General features: G+C 44.8%; 1 protein-coding gene across 2 annotated transcripts in view; it reads right to left on the bottom strand.

Annotated features, from left to right (window-relative positions):
* Positions 1-14,994, bottom strand: part of TTC31 (tetratricopeptide repeat domain 31) — a 229,677-nt gene that overhangs the window by 174,454 nt on the left and 40,229 nt on the right. For both annotated transcript variants that reach the window (XM_077455711.1, XM_077455710.1), the window contains exon 2: positions 12,559-12,685. The gene's annotated coding sequence lies outside the window, so the exon portion shown is untranslated. The remainder of the gene's footprint in view (positions 1-12,558; positions 12,686-14,994) is intronic.

Raw genomic sequence — 14,994 nt, 5'->3', positions numbered from 1 at the left:
ACATTCCGCCCCTTCCTCCCACTCCGCTCCCTCACATTCTGCCCCTTCCTCCCACTCCGCTCCCTCACATTCTGCCCCTTCCTCCCACTCCGCTCCCTCACATTCCGCCCCTTCCCTCACATTCCGCCCCTTCCTCCCGCTCCCTCCCATTCCGCCCCTTCCTCCCGCTCCCTCACATTCCACCCCTTCCTCCCACTCCGCTCCCTCACATTCCGCCCCTTCCCCCCGCTCCCTCACATTCCACCCCTTCCTCCCACTCCGCTCCCTCACATTCCGCCCCTTCCTCCCGCTCCCTCACATTCCGCCCCTTCCTCCCGCTTCCTCACATTCCGCCCCTTCCTCCCGATCCCTCATATTCCGCCCCTTCCTCCTGCTCCCTCATATTCCGCCCCTTCCACTCTCCTCCCGCATATTCCGCCCCTTCCTCCTACTCTCCTCCCGCATATTCTGCCCCTTCCTCCCTCTCCCCTACAGCACATTCCACCCCTTTCCTCCACTCCCCCCCTCCCCTTCCTTCCCCTTGCGATTGGTATGCTGCAATTGGTGTGCTGCAAATGGTGTGCTGCGATTCGCATGCTGCAATTGGCGTGCTGCAATTGGCGTGATGCGATTGGTGTGATGCGATTGGCGTGCTGCGATGTGCTGTGATTGGTGTGCTGCGATGTACTGTGATGTGTCCAGAGCAATCCGGTTACCTAGATTTCACACATTGATAAATGAAGGACTAACCAGGAAGAATCCACGCAGCCCGGAGGAGCATTCCTATCATCTGATTCACACCTCGCCTGCCTTTGTTTGTCTACATTCAGTACACAGAATATTCACAATAAATTGCTACAATACATTATCTCTGCCTCACCTGCGCAGCGAGCACGCCCGGCGACCGTCATCACCGGGTTGCAGGTCCCTGACTCCTAACTTTAAAGGGACGCCGTCTTATTCACTCTCATTCTTATATCAAGGATCATGTAAGAGGATCGGCTCTGAGAAGCGCGGCCAGCATGTTCCTAGTGAAGGTGACGAGATCAACCCCTTCATGATCCCCGCAGTACAATCTCCCAATTTGTAGAAAGATTCACCTAATAACTTTGTATCCTTTTTTTTTTTTTTATGTATTAACACAACAAAGGACACCGATTATGGAAATTCTCCACATTTTCTGGTGGAATCATTTTTGAACAGAACATCAATGTCTGTCCGAATTCACAGCAAACACGAAAAATAATCGAAATCCCCCTCCCTCCACGGTACATGGTTGTATCACACGATCTCTCATGGAGGTCTTTGGGGCGATTAACCATTTGTTAACCAGGCTTCTTCTGGCGCTTTCAGTTTACAAGTTTAAAAATCAGTATTTTTTTGCTAAAAAATTACTTATAAATCATAACAACCCCCAAACATTATACATTTTCTTTTTTTTAAGCAGAGACCCTAGGGAATAAAATGGTGATTGTTGCAATTTTATATGTCACACGGTATTTGCGCAGCGGTTTTGCAAATGCAATTTTTATTTTTATAGGAAAAAATACACCTTAATGAAAAAAAAAAAAAAAAAAAACGCAATTGTTACCCCAATTTTTTTTTTGTAGAATGTTAAAGATGATGTTACGCCGAATAAATACCTAACATGTCAAGCTTTAAAATGGCGCACGCTCGTGGAATGGCGATCTCCATAGGCGACGCTTTAAATGCCTTTACCCGTTTAGAGTTACAGAGGAGGTCTGGCTCTAGAATTATTGATGATGATGATGATGATTGCATGATGTAAGTGAGAAAAGACATAATAAATATAATAATAATCATATTGACATATTTAATATCGATGATAGATGGACATGATAATTGGTACAAACAATAACAATTAATTCATTAAATAAATATATAAAACCCGATAGCCATAATACCCATGATAAATGCAAACAATAAATGCTATTGACAGAATTCATGATCTTTAGCAAGCTGGACTTGGCACCCTTGAGTGAAGACTCGACGCGTTTCATGACATTTACAGCCAATCACCAGGAACAAGGATGCATGAATTTTGGCTACAAAATTGAATAAATAGATAAATGGGTAAATAGAGTCTCAGATGATGTACAATGCTTTCTCAAAGAGAGCAGGAGCTAGCGATTTATACATTACCTATGGAACAGCCCATAGGTACGACCCAGCAGTTCCCATGATGGAGTAAGACGGTGGCCCTGAATGAGCCGTCTCCCCCCGGGGGTTGAGGTGGGGACAACCTCCCCTCCCCCCCCTTTTCCCAACAACCAATGAAGACTGGAGAGGGGACCACGGGGAACAGCAGCCATGGAGCGGAGTGGGCCAGACACCCATGACACAGCTCCAAAGTATGAGGTGTAAACGCATGGGACACATGCCTAGTTCTGTGAAAAAAATGTGTAAAAAGGCAAATAAAATAAAAGTAAAAAAGTGATTAAAAATGAGTGGAAAATGTGAAAATGAAGAGATTATTCTCTTTTTATCTATATAAATTATTATTATCTATATGACTATTGTAGGCAATAGTCATATAGACGAATATCTGGTAGCAGACACCGAAGTAAGCAATGACTGGTATGTGATGTTGACATTCAGAGATACAATAGGAATTCGGAAAGGTCTACTGCACAGCTGGTATGTACAATGACACTCAGATATTGGCAGACTTTCTCGAACAGCCTTTCTTAACCTTTTCAAGACAGAGGAACCCTTGAAATAGTTCTCCGGGTCTCGGGGAACCCCCTGCTAAAAATTTGAAATAGACAACTCATGATACATTAGTGTGATGGTCGGTGGGAAGAATGGTCCTCACACTTGTGGTCATTGGGAAGAATGGTCCTCACACTTGTGGTCATTGGGAAGAATTACCTCCTTACAGACAGCTAAAAAGATCAATGGTGTCAGTGGGAACTTATCTGAGAGGCAGAAATTACCCAATGCTGAAGGAACCCCTAGCAACCACTGGAGGAACCCTAGGGTTCTACGAAACCTTGGTTGAGAATCACTGGTCTAGAACATGAAATTAAACTCCTTCATGTAGAGAGCTGATCACCAGATCTGCAAAGATAAAGCTGTAGCCTTCAAATTCTTCCTATATTCCGGACATGTGGAGTGGAAGCCGTCCTCTGGGAAGGATGGAGAAGGAAAAGAAGTGAGAGGCCCCGGGACAGACTCTTAGGAGTGTGGCATTCTCCCGGTCAGGGGGTCAGGCTGGGAGAGCAGTAGCTGTAGCAGTAGAGAGGTTCCCACCGACCAGCAGGATGAGTACACAAGCAGGTCACCCTGGCGGATGACACAGGCTCACCCGAGGTACGGGGGTCTAAGCACTAACCGATGTACACCAGAGGTCCTGATTGTGGAAATGGGTTTTGCAACATGTTAGTACCAGGTCCTCAGATCACCCCACCAGGAGGTGAGCAATCCAGGGTCCAGTAGCAGATATAGAAGCTAGGGATCAAGCAGAAGTATAGTCAGCAAACAAGTCAAGGGTCGGTAACAAGTGGTTGCAGGTTGGGATCAAGCGGAAGCGTAGTCAAGGAACAATCCAAAAGATCGGTAATGAGTGGTAGTGGAGATACGGACAGCTGCAGGTACACAAAGGAGAAAGATATCGGTTGGAGAGAGAGCACAATAATCTGGCAAACAGGAAGTGCAGAGACGTGGCTTAAATAGGAATTTCATGGGAGGAGCAAAGAGTTCAAGGGTCACCAGAAACAGACAAGGCAAGAAAGTCAAAAAGGGTCAGAAAAGGTCACAGCGGATGACTGCTCACTATTCTGGCCCGCCGCCAGTGTCATGTGATCGCTGTGACCATTCACAGCAGATCACATGACAGTTTGAAAGAATGGATGGCTTCCTTTCATGCCGTTTGTTATGTATACAATTGTGTTGCTAGCTGTGATTGGTCACGGTGATTACATGGTACAGACAGGGCCAATCACAGCCCACTTGCACATATGCAATATATTATATATATTATTATTATTTTTTTACATATGGTCAACAGTCAGTGTCTCTGATCACGGCCACACCAGTTATATGATGCTGTACTGCACTGGTGACAGTATGTAAAAAAATAAAATGTAAAAAAAGAATTATTTTTTCTTCATTTTCCAAAGAAAGTGATAAAACAAAAAAAAATACAACTTAAAAAAAAAAAAAAAAAAAAAAACTCGCCATGACTTTTTCTAAATACCTCGGACTTCCTACTTTCCAAAATGGGGTCATTTGTACTGTTCTGGCTTTTTTTTTTAGATCGGCCGTCTGTACATCAGGATTGATCGATTTATAGATATATATCCCATAGCTTGTGGACTCTATAACTTCCCTACAGACTAAATAATATACACTGATTTGGGTTATTTTCACCAAAATTTTATAACAAACAAAGAAATACATGTTTTTTGTTTTTTTTGTTTTTTAAATTTGTGGCCTTTTTTTGTTTTTGTTTTTAGCAAAAAATAAAAACCCAGTGGTGATTAAATACCACCAAAAGAAGGCTCAATATTAGAGCTGTCCGACTTTCTCCCAAAAAAATCTGCAATTAAAAAAAAAAAGAAAGAAAAGAAAAACTCGATTCACGATTCAAATTGTTTTTATTTATTTTTTTTATGGACACCGCGTTGGTCCTGAGGAGCTGTGGGCAGGAGTTTTTAGGCAAGGCCACGACTTTGGCCTAGTCCGTGGAGTCCGGTCTCTTTTTTTTAAAGATTTTTTTTTTCTTTTCACCAGGACCGGCACCGACACCGCACCGGTCCTAGTGAAAAAAAAATAAATAAAATCGATTTGCTGAAATTTTGAATCAATTTGACCTCTCATCTCGATTCAAGATTTAAATCGATTTTTTTTCTCCAGCCATAGGTGTAAAAAAAAAAAAAAAAAAAAAAAAAAAAAAAGATCAAAATATCATATGGGTACAGTGTTGCATGACCATGCAATCATGAAAGTCTGAGAGCGCTGAAGGCTGAAATTTGGCCGGGGCAGGAAGGGGGGTAAAAGTGCCCGGTATTAAGGTGGCTACAGTTATGTAAACGGGAATAAGTAACACATATAAAAGCAGTTGTATTCCAAAATGTGGCTGCAAAAGGGAAAATAAATTCAACTTTCATCAATACAAATCAGTCCACTGACAGATCAGAATCTTCTTGGCTCGGCTCCGGAGCTCACAGGAAATTGTGATGAAATAAAAAAAAATGACGAAATTGTGTGGTTACAGGAAATGCTCTGTGACGGCATTGCATTGCCACCGTGATAGAAGGTGGGGAGGGTTCCAGGACTGAACTCACCGGGAGGACCGACCAAAGACCGACCACGGCGTCTACTGCAATATTGGAAGAGAGGAGGAATAGCCGGAGGGATGATGTTGTGTGACACTGATCACTAAAGGTTCTATCACAGTCTTGTAGATGATATACTAATGATTGATATATTATTATTTTTATATATATATATATATATATATATATATATATATATTAGAGCTGCACGATTAATCGTTAAAAAAACGCGATCTCGATTCATCCCCCTTGACGATCTCTCCCGCTGAGAGTAGGCGATTCTTTCATATAAACAAGTGGAGAGATTATCTGCTCACTCAGCTGTCAAAAGAAAACATCTCCTGGCAGTCTGCCAAGTGTAGAACTTGAAACATTGTAACTGCTTACTTCTTAGGTCAAAGGGAAAGAACTTCTTGTGTAAACAAATAATCTGGGCGGTCTGCCAAGCTTTCAACCACTTGTAAATGCAGGAAGTTTAACCACTTAAAGTCTAAATCTTTTTCTGACACTTTTTTAAGTTAAAATCAATATTTTTTGCTAGAAAATTACTTGGAACCCCCAAACATTTTTACATTTTTGTATATATATATATATATATATATATATATATATATATATATATATATATAAATCAGAGACCCTAGGGAATAAAATGGCAATTGCTGTAATATTTTATGTCACACTGTATTTGCCCAGCAGTCTTTCAAATGCAATTTTTTGGGAAAAAAATACACTTCAATAAATAAATAAAAAAAACACTAAACAGTAAAGTCAGCACAATTTTTTATTTTATTTTAATGTGAAAGATGATACGCAGCGAGAATCGTGGTCTATCTTCTAAGCAAAATAATTGTGATTCACATTTTAGCCAGAATCGTTCAGCTCTAATATTAATTATATACATATACATATATATATATATATATATATATATATATATATATATATATATATATATATATACACATACACACACACACACACACACACACACACACACACACACACACACACACACACACACATATATGGCAGAAATGGATGGCAACAAAGCGCTGGAGAGTTCTAAAGTGGCCAGCAACGAGTCCAGATCTAAATCCCATTGAACACCTGTGGAGAGATCTTAAAATTGCTGTTGGGAAAAGGCGCCCTTCCAATAAGGGAGACCTGGGAGCAGTTTACAATGGTAGAGCGGTCCAAAATTCCGGGTGAGAGGTGTAAGAAGCTTATTGATGGTTATAGGAAGCAACTGATTTCAGATATTTTTCTCCAAAGGGTGTGTAACCAAATATTACGTTAAGGGTGCCAAGAATTTTGACCAGCCTGTTTTTGGAATTTTGTGTCACATTATGTCCAATTTGCTTTTTTTCCTCCCTTTTTTTGTTTTGTTCCAATAACCACAAAGGGAATAAATATGTGTATAGCAAAACGTGTGTGTGTGTGTGTACACACACACACACACACACACAGTATTTATCGGCGTATAGCAAGCACGCAAGTTTAGGAGGGAAGTCTAAGGAAAAAAACCTTACATTTAAAATGTCCATCAATGCAGCCTTGTCAGGGTCGTTGCAGCCTTGTCACTGTCCTTGCAGCCTTGCATTTCAGCCTTGCATTGCAGCCTTGTCAGTGTCATTGCAGCCTTGTCAGTGTCATTGCAGCCTTGGATTGCAGCCTTGTCAGTGTCGTTGCAGCCTTGCATTGCAGCCTTGTCAGTGTCGTTGCATGCTTGCATTGCAGCCTTGTTAGTGTCGTTGCAGCCTTGCATTGCAGCCTTGTCAGTGTCATTACAGGCTTTAATTGCAGCCTTGTCAGTGTCATTGCAGGCTTGCATTGCAGCCTTGTCAGGGTCGTTGAAGGCTTGCATTGCAGCCTTGTCAGGGTCGTTGAAGGCTTGCATTGCAGCCTTGTCAGTGTCGTTGCATGCTTGCATTTCAGCCTTGTCAGTGTCGTTGCAGCCTTCCATTGCAGCCTTGTCCGTGTCATTGCAGCCTTGCATTTCAGCCTTGTCAGTGTCGTTGCAGCCTTCCATTGCAGCCTTGTCCGTGTCATTGCAGCCTTCCATTGCAGCCTTGTCCGTGTCATTGCAGCCTTGCATTGCAGCCTTGTCAGTGTTGTTGCAGCCTTGCATTGCAGCCTTGTCAGTGTTGTTGCAGCCTTGCATTGCAGCCTTGTCAGGGTCGTTAAAGGCTTGCATGGCAGACTTGTGAGTTTCCATCTGCAGCCTTGTCAGTGTCATCTGTAGCCTTGTCAGTGTCCTTGCAGCCTTGCATTGCAGCCTTGTCATTTAAAAATGGCGCCGCCGAGATACAGAGCGGATGTCAAGTGTATCTCAGCAGCGCTCGGTAGCTCTTGGCCCTTCTCCGGAAAGCCGAAAGCCGCCGAGAATGTCCGAAAGCCGCCAAAAAGCTCACAATCGGAGGGAGACCGGCGTATAACACGCACCCACGATTTTCTCCTGATTTTAAAGTGGAAGTAAACCCATCGATTTAAACAGTTAAAAAAAAAAAAAAAAAAGGCATGCCAACTGCATATTGGCTGTGCTCTCAGCCAAACTATCAAACCATCCAATCATAAGGGATCACATGTGCAGCACCATAGCAGTTGAAGATTAAACAGACAGAGGCAAAGATGGCAGCTTCCTTGGCCGAAACCGATAGGGGAGTTTACTTCCACTTTAAGGGGAAAAAAGTGAGTGTTATACGCTAACACACACACACACACACACACACACACACACACACACACACACACACACACACACACACACACACACACACACACACACACACACACACACACACACACACACACAATATTGGCAAAAGTATTGGGACACCCCTCCAAATCATTGGATTTAGGTGTCCCAATCACCTCCATGGCCACAGGTGTATAAAATGAAGCATCTCGGCATGCAGACGGCTTCTACATACATTTGTGAAAGAACGAGTCGCTCTCTGGAGCTCCGTGAATTCAAGCGTGGTACCGTGATAGGTGGCCACCTGTGCAATAAGTACATCCGTGAAATTTCCTTGCTACTAAAAAATATTCCATGGTCAGCTGTCAGTGGTATTATAACAAAGTGAAAGCAACTGGGAACAGCAGCAAAATGACCAGGCCGGGTAAAATGACAGAGAGTGGGGTCAGCGCATGCGGGAAGCACACAGAAGTCACCAACTGTCTGCAGAGACAATCGCTACAGAGCTCCAAACTTCGTGTGCCCTTCAGATAAGCCCAACAGTGCGCCGAGAGCCTCATTAAATGGGTTTCCATGGCCGAGCAGCAGCATCCCAGCCTTACCTCACCCAAGTGCAATGCAAAGCGTCGGATGCAGTGGTGTAAAGCACGCCGCCCCTGGACCTCAGAGCAGTGGAGAAGTGTTCTCTGGAGTGACGAATCACGCTTCTCTGTCTGGCAATCCGATGGACGTGCCTGGGCTTGGTGGTTGCCAGGAGAACGGTTACTTGCCTGACTGGATGGTGCCAAGTGTAAAGTTTGGCGGAAGGGGCGAGTTGGCTCCGCCCTTTTCAACTATAACAGCTTCAACTCTTCTGGGAAGGCCGTCCACAAGGTTTAGGAGATGTGTCTATGGGAATGTTTGACCATTCTTCCAGAAGAGCATTTCGGAGGCCAGGCACTGACGTTGGACGAGAAGGCCTCTGCTCTACTTTATTCCAAAGGTGTTGAGGTCGGGACTCTGTGCAGGCCAGTCAAGTTCCTCCACCCCAAACTCACTCACTCATCCATGTCTTTATGGACCTTGCTTTGTGCACTGTTGCGCAGTCATGTTGGAACAGGAAGGGGCCGTCCCCAAACTGTTCCCACAAAGTTGGGAGTATGAAATTGTCCAAAATGTCTTGGTATGCTGACGCCTTAAGTCTTCCCTTCACTGGCACTAAACTATAACAGCTTCAACTCTTCTGGGAAGGCCGTCCACAAGGTTTAGGAGATGTGTCTATGGGAGTGTTTGATCATTCTTCCAGGAGAGCATTTGTGAGGTCAGGCACTGATGTTGGAGGAGAAGGCCTGGCTTGGAGTCTTCTGCATGAATTCCAGCCAAAGGTGTTCTATCGGGTTGAGGTCCAGGCAAGTGAAGTTACTCCACCCCAAACTCGCTTATCCATGTCTTTATGGACCTTGCTTTATGCACTGGTCCAGATCATTTGGTGAAGGGGGGCAGATTATGGCGGGGGGTTGTTTTTCAGGGGTTGGGCTTGGCCCCTTAGTGCCAGGCCACTTAAGGTGTCAGCATACCAAGACATTTTGGACAATTTCATGCTCCCAACTTTGTGGGAACAGTTTGGGGACGACCCCTTCCTGTTCCAACATGACTGCCCACCAGTGCACAAAGCAAGGTCCATAAAGACATGGATGAGTGAGTGAGTTTGGGGTGGAGGAACTTGACTGGCCTGCACAGAGTCCCGACCTCAACACCTTTGGGATGAAGTAGAGCAGAGGCCTTCTTATCCAACATCAGTGCATGACCTCACAAAATACTCTTCTGGAAGAATGGTCAAACATTCCCATAGACACATCTCCTAAACCTTGTGGACGGCCTTCCCAGAAGAGTTGAAGCTGTTATATTTGCAAAGGGCGGAGCCAATTCAATATTGAACCCTATGGACTAAGACTGGGATGCCATTAAAGTTCACGTGCGTGTAAAGGCAGGTGTCCCAATACATTTCACAATATAGTGTATCTATTGTTCACGCGTCATATTTTAATATATTTTATATGCTCATTGAGCGGCACACTGGTCGGTTTGTATAATGAAATTGTAAACAAAGTTATCTTCCTTCGGTAAACTACTAACCTCTCCATCCCTCATGGAGAGGAACAAAGGCAGACATATGTTTGTAGTCCAGGCCCGGGTGGTTGCTATCACTCCTTAGACAGATACAGTGGAGGAGTGAGCAATGCTATCTGGGGACAGGACTTGTGTTATTTAGAGGATTACCAAGTGAAAATCAAAGGGGAATAAAGTCTGAAATAAAAAAGTAGGGCCGTTACTGATTAAAATGTTCATATTCCATTAATCAATTTTTTTCTTTAAAATCGATTAATCGTCTAATTTCGATTAATTATAAACGCACATACAGATCCAACTACTTTTAGCTGATCTCCTTGCATTGCAGCTCTGCATTAGTCAGTGGTAAATGTGGTATACACTATATATATATACAATCACCCGACACTAGTTAGTTTCCACAATCCATGACTTGACTTCACAGTCCACACAAATACGTTTTAAATTCAGACTGTAGCACTGACGTAAGTCAATTATTTATTTTTTCCACAGTAGCGTGACAATCCCCCCACCTCCGGTCTAATCACTAACTAATCACTCTCCCCTTATGGCATGGACCCCTGTGCAAAAAGGTATCAAAAGGGTTAACACGGACCATAAACTTTTCTCACATCTCCTTAGATCTCAGCAAGGACGGCGGGTCATGGGTAGAAAGAAAAGATCTCAGTGCTCACCGCTTAAGTATAAGATTTCATTTTTGTGTTCAAAAACACAAACTACTCACATAAAGATGATAAAAACACAGCATGTAAAGCCGACAATCGTGTTAGTTCCGTAGGGCAGCAGCGGGGTGGCGTCATGCGTAGCTCCTCCCCCCCCCCCCGTACGCTTTACGTTCACTCAGAACTTCGATGTTACTGGACTCCTCCCCCCTTCCCTTCGTTAGCAGACGGAGGCACTTGGGGAAGGGGGAGGAGTCTGGTGACGTCACTGGACTCCTCCCCCATCCCCTTGTTAGCAGACGGAGGCACTTGCTGAAGGGAGGAGGAGTCCGGTGACGTCACTGGACTCCTCCCCCCCTTCCCTACGTTAGCAGACAGAGGCACTTGGGGAAGGGTGGGAGGAGTCTGGTGACGCCACTGGACTCCTCCCCCCTTCTCTTCGTTAGCAGACGAAGGCACTTGGGGAAGGAGGAGGAGTCTGGTGACATCACTGGACTCCTCCCCCTTCCCTTTGTTAGTAGACGAAGGCACTTGGGGAAGGAGGTGGAGTCTGGTGACATCACTGGACTCCTCCCCCTTCCCTTCGTTAGTAGACGGAGGCACTTGGGGAAGGGGGGGAGGAGTCCGGTGACGTTACTGGACTCCTCCCCCCCTTTTCTTCATTAGCAGACGGAGGCTCTTGGGGAAGGAGGGAGGAGTCCAGTGATGTCACTGGACTCCTCCCCTCCTTTAGCAGACGGAGGCACTTGGGGAAGGAGGGAGGAGTCCGGTGACGTTACTGGACTCCTTCCCCTTCCCTTTGTTAGTAGATGGAGGCACTTGGGGAAGGGGGGGAGGAGTCCGGTGACGTTACTGGACTCCTCCCCCCCTTTTCTTCATTAGCAGACGGAGGCTCTTGGGGAAGGAGGGAGGAGTCCAGTGATGTCACTGGACTCCTCCCCTCCTTTAGCAGACGGCGGCACTTGGGGAAGGGGGGGAGGAGTCCGGTGACGTTACTGTACTCCTCCCCCCCTTCTCTTCATTAGCAGATGGAGGCACTTGGGAAAGGGGGGGAGGAGTCCGGTGACGTTACTGGACTCCTCCCCCTGCCCTTCGTTAGTAGACTGAGGCACTTGGGGAGAGGGGGGGGGGGACATGGACATCACCGGATCTCAGACGGAACACCCTGAAGACCCGGAAGCCGGCGGAGAGGCGAGTACCGATCAAAAGAATTTTGATCGATCAAAAAAAAAAAACGTATCAATTAATGGAGGAATTAATCTTTCATTTCTACAGCCCTATAAAAAAAAAGGAAAATAAATGCAGCCACTTTATCTAAGGACTGGTATACATTACATTTTCGTTTTTTTGGGTCACCAGCCAGAAGGCAGCATTGTTTAGGTATGAAAACCTGTGCAGTACCATTCCGTGAATGGACTCTACAACAAAAGGAAACCACCCCTCCATGTTACAACATCGTACACAAGACCCGTCTGTGCCGGCCCGCCCGTAGGATTCCAAACATTCTTGTCCCGGTGGAAGTATATTTATTTTTGGAATTCCTTTTAAAATATGGATTACATTTTAAAAGTCATAGCAAGCGGGTTAAACTCGTCACCTTTTTCGTTACACTTTTCTGCAGAATTTTCCCTCCCGTTCTCATTTTACTGCATTGCGGGGCGTCTAACGTGATGACACATAAAAATATATTAAAGACGACCTTTTCTACTTCTACTTCTGAAGATGACCTTTAATAAAAAACACAAAAAAGCACAACAATTCTACAGTCACTTTGGCTTTACTGAAAATTATTAAAAATGATTTAACTCACGGGATAAATAGGAGGAGTCGCTCTTCTGGGATCTCTCAGGCTGGGCTCTTGCAATCGCTTTCTAACGTTTTTCCCTTGGCGTTTTCATGCAGCATCATGGCGGGGGGGTCACGGTACAAGATCAACTCTGAAGAAGCAAATCGAGTTGAGGCAAGGTCAGAGCTTTACAGCAGACGGCAGATACAGAAATCACTTTTTTTTTCTTTTTTTTTTAAAGACAAGTTTATATTTATGAAAAAAAATAAATAAATGATATTGCTTCCCAACCCCACCCATCAAATTGCAATATGCAACTAGAGACCTGAGATGTAGATGAATAGGACCTCTCATTGCCATGGTTTGGCAAGGTCTATGTTCCTCCAAACCAGTGATCCTCAACCAGGGTTCTGTGGAACCCTAGGGTTCCTCCAGAGGTTGTAGGGGTTCCTTCAGCATTGGGCCATTTCTACCTCTCGGATAAGTTCCCACCGACACCATTGATCTTTTAGCTACCTGTAAGGAGGTAATTCTTCCCAATGACCACAAGTGTGAGGACCATTCTTCCCACTGACCACAAGTGTAAGGACCATTCTTCCCAATGACCACAAGTGTAAGGACCATTCTTCCCAATGACCACAAGTGTAAGGACCATTCTTCCCAATGACCACAAGTGTGAGGACCATTCTTCCCAATGACCACAAGTGTGAGGACCATTCTTCTCAATGACCACAAGTGTAAGGACCATTCTTCCCAATGACCACAAATGTAAGGACCATTCTTCCCAATGACCACAAGTGTAAGGACCATTCTTCCCAATGACCAAAAGTGTGAGGACCATTCTTCCCAATGATCACAAGTGTGAGGACCATTCTTCCCAATGACCACAAGTGTAAGGACCATTCTTCCCAATGACCACAAGTGTGAGGACCATTCTTCCCAATGACCACAAGTGTGAGGACCATTCTTCCCAATGACCACAAGTGTGAGGACCATTCTTCCCAATGACCACAAATGTAAGGACCATTCTTCCCAATGACCACAAATGTAAGGACCATTCTTCCCAATGACCACAAGTGTAAGGACCATTCTTCCCACTGACCACAAGTGTAAGGACCATTCTTCCCAATGACCAAAAGTGTGAGGACCATTCTTCCCAATGACCACAAGTGTGAGGACCATTCTTCCCAATGACCACAAGTGTAAGGACCATTCTTCCCAATGACCACAAGTGTGAGGACCATTCTTCCCACTGACCACAAGTGTAAGGACCATTCTTCCCAATGACCACAAGTGTGAGGACCATTCTTCCCAATGACCACAAGTGTGAGGACCATTCTTCCCAATGACCACAAGTGTGAGGACCATTCTTCCCAATGACCATAAGTGTAAGGACCATTTTTCCCAATGACCACAAGTGTAAGGACCATTCTTCCCAATGACCACAAGTGTGAGGACCATTCTTCCCAATGACCACAAGTGTGAGGATCATTCTTCCCAATGACCACAAGTATAAGGACCATTTTTCCCAATGACCACAAGTGTAAGGACCATTCTTCCCAATGACCAAAAGTGTGAGGACCATTCTTCCCAATGACCACAAGTGTAAGGACCATTTTTCCCAATGACCACAAGTGTAAGGACCATTCTTCCCAAGGACCACAAGTGTGAGGACCATTCTTCCCAATGACCACAAGTGTGAGGATCATTCTTCCCAATGACCACAAGTATAAGGACCATTTTTCCCAATGACCACAAGTGTAAGGACCATTCTTCCCAATGACCAAAAGTGTGAGGACCATTCTTCCCAATGATCACAAGTGTGAGGACCATTCTTCCCAATGACCACAAGTGTAAGGACCATTCTTCCCACTGACCACAAGTGTAAGGACCATTCTTCCCACTGACCACAAGTGTAAGGACCATTCTTCCCAATGACCACAAATGTAAGGACCATTCTTCCCAATGACCACAAGTGTAAGGACCATTCTTCCCACTGACCACAAGTGTAAGGACCATTCTTCCCAATGACCAAAAGTGTGAGGACCATTCTTCCCAATGATCACAAGTGTGAGGACCATTCTTCCCAATGACCACAAGTGTGAGGACCATTCTTCCCAATGACCACAAGTGTGAGGACCATTCTTCTCAATGACCACAAGTGTAAGGACCATTCTTCCCAATGACCACAAATGTAAGGACCATTCTTCCCAATGACCACAAGTGTAAGGACCATTCTTCCCACTGACCACAAGTGTAAGGACCATTCTTCCCAATGACCAAAAGTGTGAGGACCATTCTTCCCAATGATCACAAGTGTGAGGACCATTCTTCCCAATGACCACAAGTGTAAGGACCATTCTTCCCAATGACCACAAGTGTGAGGACCATTCTTCCCAATGACCACAAGTGTGAGGACCATTCTTCCCAATGACCACAAGTGTAAGGACCATTCTTCCC

This window comes from Lithobates pipiens, unplaced genomic scaffold, assembly GCF_037356315.1.
Source record: "Lithobates pipiens isolate NorthernLeopardFrog02 unplaced genomic scaffold, aLitPip1_a1.2 Scaffold_25, whole genome shotgun sequence".
Lineage (NCBI taxonomy): Eukaryota > Metazoa > Chordata > Amphibia > Anura > Ranidae > Lithobates > Lithobates pipiens.
Note: the sequence above shows the minus strand (reverse complement) of the source record. Positions and strands in the feature narration are given on the sequence as shown.